Genomic DNA, 17,194 nt, shown 5'->3' with positions numbered 1-17,194 from the left:
TCCTTTAGCTCTAACCTTGTGATCTATTTCCCATGCTGAGTCATGCTGATTCTGCACCTTTTGTAAAAGAATGTTACCCATAGTCTGAAATATACAGGATAGCCCATTCTCAAGGCTCTGACCTTTAAAAGTATAACACTTTCCCATTCATATAAAGATAAAATGTTACAGAATGAAAAATAACATTTGTCTTGTTGGAGGTTTTCAGAAACACCATGACCTGACCTACGTGGACAGCTGCAAGAACAAAGGGTTCCAACACCAAGAAGTTTTCAACAACCAAGCACATCCCCTCCCTCTTTCTAGTATAAAAGGAGCCTGAATTCTGACTTGGGGGAAGATGGTTCTCCAGGACAATAGCCTGCCATTTTCTTGGTCTGCTGGCTTTCTGAATAAAGTTGTTATTCATTGCCCCAACACTTTGTCTTCTGATTTATTGGCCTGTCATGCAGCAAGTAGAGCAAATTTGGACTTGGTAACATTGATTTTTAGTAGAATATGTTGGTTTGGGATACCAATTGTGCTAGTCATCAACTTCTTAACTCTTGGGTAGAAATCAATCTTTCTTTTCCCTGCTTTGCGATACTACACCTGGTCCCTGTTAACATTCCATCTATGCCAATTAAATGAATGTTAGGCTTTGTCAATAGAGAGCACTAGAGTGATCCTACAAATGCCAGAAAGAAAATGTTGCCCTTCTAGTTGCATTCTTCCATTTTATTTTATTCACTGCAGAAGTTCAGAGGTCAGTACAGAAAAGCTCAGGCTGTGCTCTCCTTATCATCAGCTGCCTCTGAGCAGCTCAAGCCTCTCCATGTACCACCACCATTTACCACCATCCTGAAACTGTGGTCTCCTCTACAGACCAGCAAAGGCCCACTCTCTCTGGCAAGTTTCTTCACCTCTGGCAGGCAGGGTGGACTTTTGGTAGCCACACCATCTCAAAGAGGTCCGATTCTCAGCTAGAGAAAGAAGGCAGCCTCTATGATTCGTTTATCATCTGCTCTTCCTCGAGAGGTAGTGATTGCTGTTTTGCACCTGCTACTTTTACTCCTTTTAGTAGTTAACCACCTTTTACTACTTAACAATTCTTTGTATTAACAGTTCTCTCTCCAAATGGTTCTCTCTCCATGGTTTCTGCTTCCTGACTGGACTCTGACTGATATACCAATTATCAACCTAGAGATGTTTCCTTCTAAACCAAACTTTCTAGGGTATTTTTTCAATTTGTAAATGCATTTTAAATTTTACCAAATGACTTTTCATCATACATCAAGTTATTCACATAGTTTTTTTTTTTTTGCATAATGGCTTTCTAATTGTAAAGAAGCCTAGAGATTGGGATTAACAGATACACACTACTGTATATAAAATAGATAAACAATAAGGACCTACTGTATAGCACAGGGAACTATATTCAATATCTTATAATAGCCTATAATGAAAAAGAATATGAAAAGGATATATATGTGTGTATATGTATAACTGAACTGTTTTGCTGTACACCTGAAACTAACATTGTAAATCAAATACACTTCAGTAAAAAATAAAACAAAGAAGCCTAGGGAAAAATGCAGAAAACATGAACAAAGAGGTATGCATTACCAATCACTAAAGTTTAAAGAATAATACAAATTTCTTTAAAACTCATTGATGAATCTTTTGTTGCAGACTCTCATTAAGATACTCCAAGTGCCATATAACCCTCTCCCCATTGCTCACTAAACCCAGACTGTTGACTATGTGGAGGTTTTATACTATGAATTAGAGGAGAGCTTTGTTTCCTGGAATTTCACCCCCCACACACACACACACACAAAATTGTAGAATTTGTTTACGATTACTCTCTGTTCTCCCCATGATGAAGTCACTCAACCTCACCAAACACAGATCCAACCCCCTACTGTGTCCACAGCCAGACCAGAGAAGGACTCTGAAGGCCAGGGAGAGGAGGGAAAGCCAAGGTCAAAATACATTACTTTTCAGAAGAAGGACCACCAGACAATGATCCAAACTTGAGAGCTGCCTGCTTTTTGAGCCCATTCAGGGTGAGTGATAATAGTCAAGCTTCCATTCATGCTCTCTGCTTATCTGCGCAGCAGCATAGGGCTATGTCCACCCTCCCCTCTACCAACAAACACACTGCCCACACTAGCCTGCTCTAAAAAGTTAAAGAAAAAGTAGAAAATGGACAAAACATATGAAGGCACTATTCCCAGAGTCAGAAATTCAAATAACAATAAAAATTTTTGTTTATTTTGTCCCCACTGTTAGGGAAATGCTCATTAAAACAACAGCTACAATTTTTACCCAATATATTGGTAAGAAATTAATAGATCAATATCAAATATGGTAAAATACAACTGCTAAGACTGTAAATCAGTAAACAATATCCATTAAAATTTTAAATGTGTATGCACTTGACAAAAATTCACTTATAGATGTTCATTCTAGGTACAGTTGCCAGATGAAATACAGGATACCAAGGTAAACTTGATTTTCAAATAAACAACAAGTACATTTTTAGTATAAGTATGTGTTATGCAGTATTTGAGATGTACTTATATATCTCAAACAATTACTAAATACTAAACAATTATTCATTCTTTATATGAAATTCAAATTTAACTGAGCATCCTAAATTTTTATTTGCTAATTCTGACAACCTAACCCTAAAGAACAACTCAATCCTATATACAAGGATAAATGTACAAGAATTTTCATTGCTGTGTTGTTTATAATAATGAAAATAGAAATATTTATCAATAGAATAATAATTTTAAAAACTACACTGTGATTAAATATGCAGAAGTTAAAAAAGACTAAAGTGGATTTATAAGCACTGACATGAAAAAATTCCTTAAAATATATTCTTGGGTTAAAGAATTTTATGAAACAATATTTAGAATTTGATATCATTTAGTAAGACAAAGCAAAACTAAATTATGCATTTCTATAGGTACAAATACATTAGCAAATGCATAGAAGTAGGTCTTAAAAGATACTCATCAACTTTTTGTTTTGTTTTGAGGGGTCTTTTAAATTTTTTTAACTGAAGTTAGTTGACTTACAATGTTTCAGGTGTACAGCAGTGATTCAGTTATATATATGTGTACGTATGTATGTGTATGTATATATATATTCATATATGTATATGTACATAGCCTTTTTCATATTCTTTTCCATTGTAGGTTATTACAAGATATTAAATATAGTTCTCTATGCTGTAAGGAGGTCCTTGTTTATCTATTGCATATATGGTAGCGTGTATTTGTTAATTCCAAATTCCCAATTTATCCCTCCCCCCACCTTTCCCTTTTGGTAACCAAAAATTTGTTTTCTATGTCTGTGAGTCTATTTCTGTTTTGTAAATAAGTTCATTTGTATCAATTTTTTAGATTCTACATACAAGTGATATCATATTATGTTTGTCTTCGTCTGACTTACTTCACTTAATATGATCATCTCTAGGTCCATCTGTATTGCTGCAAATGGCATTATTTCTTTCTTTTTCATGGCTGAGATATATATATACATGACATATACTGTTTATCCAGTCATCTGTCAATGGACATTTAGGTTGCTTCCATGTCTTGGCTATTGTAAATATTGCTGCTGTGAACACTGGAGTGCATGTATCTATTTGAATTAGAGCTTTTGTCTTTTCTAGATATATGCCCAGGAGTGGGATTGCTGGATCACATGGTAAGTCCATTTTTAGTTTTTTAAGGAACCTCCATACTGTCATCCATAGTGGCTGCACCAATTTATATTCCCACCAACAGTATAGGAGGGTTCCTTTTTCTCCACACCCTCTCCAGCATTTATTATTTGTAGACTTTTTGATGGTGGCCATTCTGACCAGTGTGAGGTGATACTTCATTATAATTTTGATTTGCATTTCTCTAGTAATTAGCAATTTTGAGCATCTTTTCATGTCCTGTTAGCCATCTGTATGTCTTCTTTGGAGAAATGTCTATTTAGGAATTCTGCCCATTTTTTGATTGAATTGCTTGGGGTTTTTTAATTTTTATTTTATTCTTTAGGGGGAGGTCATTAGGTATATTTACTTACTATTAGTTTTTTTTAATTAATGGAGGTACTGGTGATTGAACCCAGTATGGATAGAAGGAATGGATGGATGGATGGTTGGATGGGTGGTGTAAGGAGAAAAGAGGGAGAAAGGGAAACAGGGAAGGATAAAGGAATAAAATAAGGATGGAGAAAAGGAAGGAGAAAATGAGAAGCAAACCAGATTTTCCTGCTCTTTTGCATGGCCCAAGCAAATATGTCCTTATCTTTAGACTATCTTATTTCTTATAGGATCCTTAGTTACTAGATGTCTGCTAAGGTGACATTTTATTTTGAAGACAGTCTTGACTTCTATTACTCCTATTTGCTGCTTTCACTCTTTTTTTCTTTCTACTCTTCCTCCCTTGTTCATCTTATCCATGCGCATGGCTTCTCTTACTATTCTTCAGTAGAAGTCTTCCAATTCTCTTCCTCCAACCTCAGCCTCTTCGCCAAGTAGCAATCCTACATTTCTAGTTGTACCACATGGTGGCGCTCAAGGAGAGGGAACCTTGGGCATTCTTTTTCTATTCAAGTTCTGGATGCTCTAGCCACATTCCCACTTTTGTCTTCTGCATCTTACTACAGGCTCTTGGAGTCATGGACCTCAGAGGAGGAGGGGTTTTTGTAAGAGGACGAGGTCATAATTTGAAAGTAATAACAATAATAATATTTGCGGAGGGTTCCCATCTGGACGGATCAATGTTAAGCACTTTACATGTTATCTCACTTAAGCTCGATCTTCAATTTTAGGATTAACAATCTTGGGAGACCAGGTTTATTACCTTTATTTATAATTAAGGAAACAGACTTAGAAAGGTAAATTCACTTGCCCAAGGTCACACAGTAAGCAGAAACACCAGATTTGAACCTGAATCTGTTACTATACAGCTGGAGTTCTTGACTGCTGTGTTATATTATTTGGGGATAAATAAGAGAATGATGTCTCTTTCTATATAGTATGTGGGGTATGGAAACAAGAGACTCCTCTATTGGAAAACACTGCAAGACAATGGTGTCTTTAGGTAAATTAGACAAAAATTTTAAAATGATAACTAATTCTCTTTGTCGTAGCATTCTATTGCTAAAATTAAAACAAGAAGTGGGAGTGAACACTGGAAAAAAGTAGAGGATGAGGTTGTCTTTTTTAACCATGAAACAAAAAAGCCAGAGTGCATTCAAGAAAGAATTGGGTAGAGACAGATATGGAGAAAAGAAGAGGGGAAAAATTGACCAGAAATTCCTGCATTTGGGGCAGTGTTCGAGAATGACAAAGACATGAGTCTTTGTGGCATCTGCTGGTTTCAAGTTACCAAGCAGAGAAAACTCTGACTAAAGTCAGCCTGTGCAGGTACAGCAATATTCTGAAAGATGTAGGCAACCTGATGACTGAAGGTGGATGGCAGCAGCAAAGGGCATTGCTCAGGGTTCAAAAGTAAGCTTTAGTGGAAAATTGTGATAGTGCCCTCTGTCAAAGAAGGGGCAGCCAGGTCATAGGGCAATATTTCATAAAAATAAGAGCACAAACTCTATCTTGTGTTCTCATTGTTCCTGATATGACTGATAGACTCTTCCTGATGTGACTTAGGAAGGTTTCCTCTACATAGAGCATTCCTATTTGAGGTATCCCTGGGAATAACAACCAGAGAATTTACCAGAATGCTCCATTTAAAATGTTTTCAAGACCCAATCTGCCATTCCAACAAGAGAGCAGGAAGGATGTAACCTTACAGAGATTATAAAGATTTATTGACTTGGTTGGGGAGAGGGTATAGAATACTTATGAGAAAACAAATTGAATCAGGTGACTGACTTATATGGGGAAGTTGTTGGCTAGACGTGGGAAGGAGAAGAAGAATAGGAGCGCATTTTCTAGAACATATAACTGCTGAGGAGAGGACCTTCTTAAAGGTATAGTCCACTGCAGCATTTGGGAACAAAGTTGGAGAAGAAAGCACTTTTTCGTTCTGTGAGGCACTTGGAAATAAGAGAATATAGCCCCCAGTCTCCTTCCTCAAAAGCCAAAGGCCAGGCCTGATGACCTAGATAAAGCTGTTTATGTTCCTTGGAGGTCTTTACTTCTTGCACAAGAAACTTCTGGGGGGAAAAGGCCGTGGTAGCAGCAGTACTGGTAGGGCAATGCCTTGACACTAGGCTTTCATACTCATTGAGAACAATTGGGTACTGCCTCAAAAACATGGGAAACAAAGAGGCTCCAAGAGAACAAACAACAAACTAGTGGTTACCAGTGGACACATTTAAAACCTATCCTTCTCAAACTCTTCCAAAAAATTGTAAAGGAGGGAATGCTTCCAAACTCATTTTACAAGGCCAATATTAATGTGATACCAAAACTGACAAGGATGACACAAAAAAGAAAATTACAATCCAATATATCTGATGACCATAGATGAAGAAATCCTCAACAAAATAGTACATCAAATAGGACAACACATTAAAAGGATCATACACTATGATCAAGTGGTATTTATTCCAAGGATGCAAGGGTGTTCAACAACTGCAAATCAATCAATGCAACAAACCACATTAACAAAGTGAAGAATAAAAATTATATAATCATCTCAATAGATGCAGAAAAAGCACTCAAAAAGATTCAACATCCATTTATCACAAACTATCAATAAAATAGGTATACAAGGAATGTACTTCAACTTAACAAAGGCCATATGTAACAAACCCCCCACTAACATCATACTCAATGGTGAAAAGCTGAAAGCATTCCTTTCTAGATCAGGAATAAGACAAGGATGTCCACTCTTGCCATTCTTTTCTTTTATTATTGAGTAATAGTTATTTTACAATGTTGTGTCAAATTCTAGTGTAGAGCACAATTTTTCAGTTATACGTGAACATGTATATATTCACTGTCACATTTTTTTTTTCACTATGAGCTACCACAAGATCTTGTATATTTTTTCCTGTGGTATACAGTATAATCTTGTTTATCTATTCTGCATTTTAAAGTCAATCTGTCCCTTTCCACCACCCCCCGCCCCCTTGGCAACCACAAGTTTGTATTCTATGTCTATGAGTCTGTTTCTGTTTTGTATTTATGTTTTGTTTGTTTGTTTGTTTGTTTGTTTGTTTGTTTTAGATTCCTCATATAAGCGATCTCATGTGGTATTTTTCTTTCTCTTTCTGGGTTACTTCACTTTGAATGACATTCTCCAGGAACATCCATGTTGCTGCAAATGGCATTATGTTGTTGGTTTTTGTGGCTGAATAGTATTCCATTGTATAAATATACCACAGCTTCTTTATTCAGTCATCTGTTGATGGACATCTAGCCTGCTTCCATGTCTTGGCTATTGTAAATAATGCTGCTATGAACATTGGAGTGCAGGTGTCATTTTGAAGTAGGGTTCCTTCTGGATATATGCCCAAGAGTGGGATTCCTGGGTCCCACGGTAAGTCTATTCCTAGTCTTTTGAGGAATCTCCATACTGTTTTCCACAGTGGCTTTCCTTGTTTCCCTCTCCCACTCTTAATGATTTAGAAGTCTTCTTTTACAATTTTGTGTTTATTCTTTTTGTAATTCATGGCAGTTATCTCCTTTCCAGTTATGAGTTTCTCATTTTTGTAGCATCCTGCTTCTTTTCTATTTAGAGTAGACCTGTCAATATTTCTTTTATCATGGGTTTAGTGTTGCTGAACTCTTTTAGTTTTTGCTTGTCTGTGAAGTTCTTTATCTCTCCTTCTATTGTAAAGGATAGCCTTGCTGGATAGAGTATCCTAGGCTGCATCTTTTTTTCATTCAGGACTTTGAATATATCTTGCCACTTCCTTCTGGCCTGTAGTGTTTGTGTAGAGAAATCAGCTGAGAGCCTTATGGGGGTTCCCTTGTAACTCACTCTTTGTTTGTCTCTTGCTGCCTTTAGGATCATTTCTTTATCCTTGACTTTGGCCATCTTGATTATGACATGTCTTGGTGTGGGTCTGTTTGGGTTCTTCCTGTTTGGAACCCTCTGAGCCTCCTGTACTTGGATATCTGATTCCTTTAGGTTTGGGAAGTTTTCAGTCATGATTTCTACAAATACCTTTTCAATCCCCTTTGTTCTTTCTTCCCCTCTGGAACCCCTATTATGTGTAGATTGGCATGCTTTATATTATCCCATAGGTCCCTTATATTGTTTTCATTGTTTTTTTTTTATTTGTTTTTCGCTCAGCTGTTCTAATTGGGTACTTTCTGTTGTCCTGTCTTCAAGGTCACTTATTCGTTCCTCTGCATTATCTAGCCTGCTTTGTACAGTCCTTAGGTCAGCTGTCATCTCAGCAAATGAGTTTACTAATTCTACTTGGTTCTTTATAGGTTCTATTTCAGTTTTGACATACTTTATATCTCTAAACACTATTTCTTTTAGTTCCTTCAGTACTTTGATCACTCCTTTTTTTGAAATCTTGATCTAGTAGGCCATCAATGTCTGTTTCCTTGATCATGCTTTCAGGGGATTTCTCTTGCTCTTTTAATTGGGAGTGGTTCCTCTGCTTCTTCATCTTGCTCATATCTCTCTGGCACTGTGGCTTAAGGAGTATCAGTTATCTAGTTCTCCTGGAGACAGTGTGCTCTTAATGATTTTATTGAGAGGTCTTTGTGTCTTCGCTCTGTTTCATGAACTCAGCTTGCTGTTTCCAGAGGCCCTCTGTTGGCGCCCTCGGCTGTGCTGCTCCCAATGGCTGTCAGCTAGCAGATCGTGCTGCCTCCTGACACTGGGTCAGGAGCTGAGGTCTTACCTGGTGGGCGGGCGGGTCACTCCCCCTCCCGATGCAACAGTCAGATGCTGCGCTCAGGGGGAAGCAGGTGGGCAGATTGCGCCCCCTCCCAACACCATGGTCAGGTGCTGCATTCCTGCCAGGAAGAGGGGTGGCCGCCCGTCCTCTCCCAGTGCCAGTCACTCCGCTGCTCTGTGCGTCTGCGCTCCAAAGACGGGCTCGGGGAAGACCGGGGAACAGCCCCGCCCCTGCTCTGTGCCAAATCTCAGCTCCTTGTTTGTCTTGGCGGGGTGAGTTCTCTGAGGTGCCAGGGCAGAAAGATCCTATCTGCCTCGGGCTGTAAACAAGTCTCAGTCCTGCCTAGGAGGTTGCAGAGCCCCCAGGTGCAGATTCAGGTCTTGGTTCCTCCCCTGCCCTGGCGCTGCGCACAGGAGGAGATGGCAGCTGTGGCTGCGCCCCACCTCTCTTCTCTTGAGTAGCACCAGTAATGGCGGCGCAGGCCTGAGGAGACAAAGGATACGGCGCCCCTCCCCCCATGGTACACCAGCCATGTTGCTTTGCTTTTTTCACAATTTATGGGGGACCGAGGTTGTTCTGCTCCATATCCTTTCCCAGCCACGGTGCGAAGCCCCCTGCAGTCCCCCGGGGCTGCCTCAGTGCTGCTGCCCCAGTCCTCCGCCCGGCTTGGGCAGCCTGTCCCGGCCCCAGCTGCTGACTCGCATCTCAGGCTGGGTGTCATGGGGACCCTTTGTACCCGTTTAACTCAGTTCTGTCGGTCAAGGGGTGCTCAGGGCAGATCTGAGCCTCAGAGGCTCCCCTTCCGTCCCACTGGCCTCTCCGTTGGAGGAGGGGGGAACCTAGCGAATGAGCGCCAGTCCTCCTTTGCTGCTCCCTCCCCGCGGGATCGGTCCCGCACTGTTTTGCTTTTTCTTCTTTCTTTTTTTCTTTTCTCCTACCATATTTTTGGTGTCTTTGTCTTTCGAAGAGGGTGATGTTCTGTCAGAGTTCAGCAGGTGCTCTGGTTGGCTGAGTGGGTCTGTAGATGTGAGTTTTGGTGTATTTGTGGGAGAGGGTGAGCTACAAGCATCCTTCTACTCTGCCATCTTGCTTCTCTCTCCCACTCTTGCCATTCTTATTCAACATGGTATTGGAAGTCTGACCTACAGCAATCAGGCAAGGGGACAAAAAACATCCAAATTGGAAAAGAAGTAAAACTGTCACTATTTGCAGATGACAGAATACTATATACAGAAAACCCTAAAGGCTGCAAAAAAATTAGAAATAATAAATATAGTAAAGTTGCAAGGTACAAAATCAATATATAAAAATCTATTGTGCTTTTATACACCATCAATGAACTATCAGAAGGAGAAATTAAGAAAACAACCCTATTTACAATTACAATGAAAAGAATAAAATACCTGGGAATAAATTTAACCAAAGAGGTAAAAGACCTGTACACTTAAAAATATAAGACATTATACTTTTTTTATTAAAGTGTGGTTAATTTACAATGTTAGTTTCAGGTGTACAGCAAAGCTATATATATATATATACATATACATATGTATATTGAAAAATATAAGGCATCATTAAAAGAATTGAAGAAGGTACAAGTAAATGGAAAAATATTCCATGCTCCTAGACTGGAAGAAATATCATTGTTAAAATGTCCATATTACCTAAAGCAATCTACAGATTCAATGCATTTCCCATCAAAATACTGACATTTTTCACAGAACTAGAACAAAAAATCATAGTATTTGTATGGAACTACAAATGACTCTAATAATCAAAATAGTCTTGAGAAAGAACAAAGCTGGAGGCATCACACTTCTTGATATAAACTATATTACAAAGGTATAGTAGTCAAAACAGTATGGTATTGGCATTAAAAACAGATACATAGATCAATGAAACAGGCTAAAGAGCCCATAAATAAACTCACACATATATAGTCAATTAATTTACAGCAAAGTAGCCAAGAATATACAATGGGGAAAGGGCAGTCTCTTCAATAAATAGTGTTGGGAAAACTGGACAGCCACATGCAAAAGAATGAAATTAGACCACTATTTTACACTATACACAAAAATTAACTCAAAATTGATTAAACAGTTGAATATAAGACCTGAAAACATAAAACTCTTAGAAGAAAACATAGGCAATAAGCTCTTTGACATCAGTCTTGATGATTTTTTGAATTTGACACCAAAAGCAAAGACAACAAAAGCAAAAATAGACAAGTGGGACTTCATCAAACTAAAAAGGTTCTGCATAGCAAAGAAAACTATCAACAAAATGAAAAGACAATCTACAGAATGGTAGAAAATATTTGCAGCTCATATATCTGATAAGGGGTTAATATCCAAAAGATATAAAGAACTTACACAACTCAATAGAAAAAAAATCAGATCAAAAAATAGGCAGAGGACCTGAATACGCATTTTTCCAAAGAAGACATACAGACAGCCAACAGGTATATGACAAGATGTTCAACACCACTAATCATCAAGGAAATGCAACTCAAAACCACAATGAGATATCACCTCACACCTGTTAGAATGGCTATTATCAAAAAAAAAAAGAAGAAGAAGAAGAAGAAGAAAAGAAAAGAAAACAGGAAATAACAAGTGTTGGCAAGGATGTGGAGAAAAGAAAACTCTTGTGCAATGCTGGTGGGAATGTAAATTGGCACAGCCACTATGGAAAACAGTATGGAGATTCCTCAAAAAATTAAAAATAGAACTTCCAAAATCAAAAATTAAAAATAGAATATGATCTAGCAATTCCAATCCTTAGCATTTATCTAAAGAAAATGAATACACTAACTTTAAAAGTTACATGCACCCTCCCTCCATATTCATAGCAGCATTATTTGTAATAGCCAAGATATAGAAATAACCTAACTGTCCGCTGATGGATGAATTTATTTAAAAAAAAAGTGATATATATATAGATACATATATCTATATATATATTTATTTATATATATATATATATATATATATATATATATATATATATATAAAATGAATGCTATTCAGCCATAAAAACGAAGGAAACCTTGCCATTTGCAAGAATATGGATGGACCTTGAGGGTATTATGTTAAGTGAAGTAAGTCAGACAAAGACAAATGCCATATGATCTCACCTATATATGGAGTCTTTAAAAAACAAAAACCTGAACTCATAGATACAAACAACAGATTGGTAGTTGCCAGAGGCAGGGGTAGGGGTGGGCAAAATGGGTAAAGGTGGCCAAAAATACAAACTTCCAGTTATAAAAATAAGTAAGTCCTGGGAATATAATGTACAGCATGGTGACTAGAGTTAATAATACTATATCACATATTTGAAAGTTGCTAGGGCAGTAAATCTTAAAAATTCTAATCACAAGAAAAAATGTAACCCTGTGTGGTGATGGATGTTAACTAGACTTATTGTGCTGATTATTCTGCAATATATACAAATACAGAATCATTATTGTTAAACATGTAAAACTAATATAGTTCTATATGTCAAATATATCTCAATAAAAATATATTAAGAAAGTCCAATTCCATTTACAATAGAATCTAAAAGAATAAAATACTAGGAATAAATTCAACCAGGGAAGAGAAAGACTTGTATACTGAAAACTACAAAACATTGCTGAAAGAAATTAAAGAAGACCTAAATAAATGGAAAGATAATCTGTGTTCCTGGATTGAAAAACTGAATATTGTTAAAGGTGTTATTAATATCCAAAGTGATCTACAGATTCAACCCACTCCCTATCAAAATTTCAACAGCCTTTTTTGCAGAAATGATAAGGCCAATCCTCAAATTCATATTGAATTTCAAGGGGCCTCAAATAGAGAAAATAATCTTGAAAAAGAACAGAGGACCCACACTTCCTTACTTCAAAACTTACTAAGCTGCAGTAATCAAAACAGTATTGTACTGGAAAAGGACAGAAATGTTGACTGATGGAATAAAATTAAGGGTCCAGAAATAAACTCATGCATCGATGACAAATTAATTTTTGACAAGTCTATTCAATGGGGACAAGTTCTTTTAACAAATGGTACTGCAACAACTGATTTCCACATACAGAAAATGAATTTGGGCCTCACCTCACACATATACAAAAATTAACTCAAAATGGATCAATGACCTAAATATAAGAGCCAATATTAGAAAACTCTCTGAAGAAAACATAGGGGTAAATCTTAATAACCTTGGATTTGGCAATGGATTCCTAAATGTGACACCAAAAGCATGAACAACAGAAGAAAAAATAGATAAATGGTATTGTATCAAAATTTTAAAACTTTTGTGCATAAAGAAAGGTATCAAAAAAGTGAAGGCCAATCTACAGAATGGTAAAAAAATTTGCAAATCACATATCTGATAAAGTTTAATATCCAGAATATATAAAGAATTCCTACAACTCAGCAACAAAGAGAAGAAAACCCAATTAGTTTTAAAAATAAGCAAACGACTTGAACAGACATTTCTCCAAAGAAGATAAACAAATGACCAATGAGCCCAACATCACTAGTCATTAGGAAAATGAAAATGAAAATCACAATGTGATACTATTCATAGCACTTCACATGTACAATTTAAAAAATATAACAAGTATTGGCAAAGATATGGAGAACTTGGATCCATCATACCTTGCTGGTGAGAACGTAAAATGGTATAACTGCTGTGGAAAACAATTTGGCAGTTTCTCAAAGAGTTAAACATAGAAATTACCGTATGACTTAGCAATTCCTCTCCTAGGTATATACCCAAAAGAATTGAAAATAGAATCTTAAACAGACACTTTTATGCCAATGTTCAATGCAGGACTATTCACAATAGCCACAAGGTGAAAACGACTGAAGGGTTGTTACACTTCATGTAAATGAAGTGTGGTGTATATATGCAATGGAATATAATTCAGCTGTAAAAAAGAATTACATTCTGATATGTGCTACAATACGGATGAACCTTGAAAACATTACGTTAAGTGAAATAAGCCAGACACAAAAGACATAAAGCAGATTAGAAGATACCAGGGGCTGGGAGAAAGGGGAAATGGGGAGCTATACCTAGTGAATACAGAGTTTCTGTTTGGGTTGATGAAGAAGCTTTGGAAATATGCTATACTATGTAAGAAGGAGATAAAATACAAGCATATAGTCATAGTTACATAAAGAAACTCTGGAAAATAATGTATTTATTGAGATGAACTGATTAGGGGAACAGGGTGAATGGGGAAAATGGGAGAGGAGTAGAAGCAAGACTTTTCACTACATACTTTTTATTATTGTTTGAGTTCTGAATCATATGAATGTATTACCTATTCAAGAAAAGGTTAACTACAATTAAAGATAAATACAGAATTCCAGGCAATAATAACAAGATGAGAAAAGAACCGCTGTTCAATGAGTCAGTAAAGCATGCTACAAACTGTGTCATGTTTCAAAGAACAGAAATACTGAACTATTTTAGATATGTTAAAACATTTTATAGTTAAGAGTACATATTAAAAATTAAGAGCAGCCACTAAAAGAATGTAAGTGCAAACTATAGTTTCTAAGCCAGCACAGGAAACAAAAGGGAATATAGAAAGATTTATCAATCCAAGGTCAAAAAATGTGGTAAAAAGAGAATACAAATCAAAATGGTGGAAACAACACTCTAAATATGGCAATCATAACACTTTAAACAGGTGGAATTAATCTATTAAAAGTGGATTTTGAGAATGAATAAGAGACATGCAGAAGGCTATTTGTTCCAGCATTATTTATAATATGAAAAGACTAGAAACAACCCAAATGTTCCATCAATAGAGGTCTAGTACATCCACATAATGAAGTACTATATAGCTTTGAAAAGGATTAAGAATATCTCTATATATTCTGATGGAGTGATCTCCAAAACATGTAGTTCATTTGAAAAAGCAAAGCAGAGAAAAGTGTGCATGATACCATCTACATAAGAAGGGAAGAGATAGAAATACATATCAATGCATTTGTTTATACAAAAGGGAAATATATATCATAAAATAAAGAAAAATTGTTACCTATAGGGAGTGGGAAGGAATAGCAATAAAGAGATAGGGATGAAAACTAGACTTCTTTGAGTTTACTCCTTTGTTCTATAGATTTGACTTTGGAACCATGTAAATACATCACATAATTGTGAAATCATTTTTTTAAAAAAAGCAATCCCTAAAAATCAAAAGCAAAATAAAACAAATGAATCTGTGTATCCAGATAGCGACATCGTAACACATAAAGTGACTTTAAAACACAGCAACATTAATGTATACCCCTAACAGGATACATCTTAAGATAAGGACAAAAATATCTACAAAAGAATATTAAACTCTTTGTGGTGATCATATTTTTGGTAGTATGATGCTGGTATAGTTATTTTGACACTGTTGTCTGTATATTGTGGAATAAAGCAAGTGAGTGATAATGTTGTTGTTTTGAGAATCAGGATTTTGTTGTGATAGAAAGAAGATATAGATTGTTGAGGTTAAGTAAAAATTCATGGTCCCAAATTTAAATTGGAAGGAGCATGATGCCCAGGGCCCAGATTTTGATTTCTAAATACCATTACACACTAAACTAAAAGGAACTAGAACTCCTGAGGGGAATGGCTGAGTTCTTGTCTGAGATGGGAAATATACATGTAGAAGCTCCAATGTCTTGCATTCTCAGAAAGCAAGGAGGCTATCACAGACCACTAGGGTTGTGTCAAAAGGACCCAGGGGCCAGTGTATAGGGGCTAAAGATGGGACAATCTGAGTATCAGTAAGAATAACTGTAACAGATTAAAATACATCAAATGTTTAAATCCATATGTTTATGGTAATACTAAAAAATCACATTTTAAAAATTATAATTAACTCATCACTTTGAAAACCAATAAATAAAGGCATTTATTCTGCCTTTCCTATGCAAACTGTACCACTAGGTACCAAACAGTAGATGAATTCTTTCATGAAAGAATTTCCGCTAATAAGTGAATATGGAATGACAGAATATCACTGTTTTGCAACTCTTAATGAATAAATGGATCTAACCACTGAGGGACAACCAAACATTATGTGTCACCTGACGGAAGAACTCCATATGTGCAGTTTAGCCAAGAAAATGGAACCTGAATCTGATTAAGCCTCTAAAGTGAAGGACCAGTTTGTAGGAAAAACAGAAGACAGGAGAATATCTTAAAAAAAAAAAAACTACCATGAAATGGAATTGGCAAAGTCCAACTGGGGAAACCCTATAGGACAAACAACCATATTTTTTTTTTAACAAATTCCAAGGAAAAAAGGAGAGATATGTGGGAAAACCTATGGCTTAAAAGAAACTTAAAAAACTTATAAGACACATAAATCAAATGGATCTTCTTCAGATCTTGATTTTCTCTCTTTCTTTCAATCTCTCTTTCACACACACACACACACACACACACACACACATATGCATTTATGAAATAGTTGGGAAATTTGAACAAAGAAAGGATGTTTGATGATATTAGGGAACTATATTTTTAGGTACAATAATGGTAGTGTGGTTATATTTAATAAAGCTTTCTTATCTTTTATAAATGCATAATATTTATGAATGAAAGAATATGAAGTCTGAGATTTGCTTCAGAATAGAATGGGAGGAAGAGTAGGTGGGAGTTTAAATGACAGAAACAGGATTAGCTATTAGTTGGTAATTGTCGAAGATAGGTGGTGAGGTTCATTGTATTATACATTCTATTTTTGTAACAAAATATTTTTTAAAAGTATCCAAAGGAATACAAAAATAAAGATATAATCAGTCAATAAAGCTAAGAGCTGGCCCTGGGAAAAGATAAATTTCTAGGCAGATTCATCATATAAAAGAGAGAAAAGACACAAAGTATGTCAGGAGTACAAAGGGGGGCATGATTCAGATTCAGAAAAGGCTTAAAAGTTGTAAGAAAAGTTTGCCACAATTTTCTAGTAATAATGTTTGACCCCTCCCCACCACCACAAAGACATTTGGCAAGATCTGGAGAGTGGTTGTCACAACCTGGTTGGTGGTGTGGGGCAGAGAGGTAGTGCTACTGACATCTAGTTGGTAGAGGCCAGGATTGCTGCTAAACATCCAAGAATGCACAGGACAGTCCCCACAACCAAGAATCATCCAGCCTAAAATGTCAATAATGCCAACATTGAGACATCCTGACCTGGATTAAATTGGCAGGCTTCTAGAAAACTATTAATTATCAACATTGACCCAAGAAGATGTTGAAAATCTAGATAATGAAATAATCAAAAAATAAATTTAAAGCACTTTCACGTATCTACCTGTTTCCAAAAGACACCATGTCATCAAGTTCTGCCAGATGAGTTCTACCAAGACTTCAA

Source organism: Camelus ferus, chromosome X (genome assembly GCF_009834535.1).
Source record: "Camelus ferus isolate YT-003-E chromosome X, BCGSAC_Cfer_1.0, whole genome shotgun sequence".
In the NCBI taxonomy this organism is placed as follows: Eukaryota; Metazoa; Chordata; class Mammalia; order Artiodactyla; family Camelidae; genus Camelus; species Camelus ferus.
The sequence above is the reverse complement of the archived record's forward strand: the minus strand, read 5'-3'. Positions refer to the sequence as shown.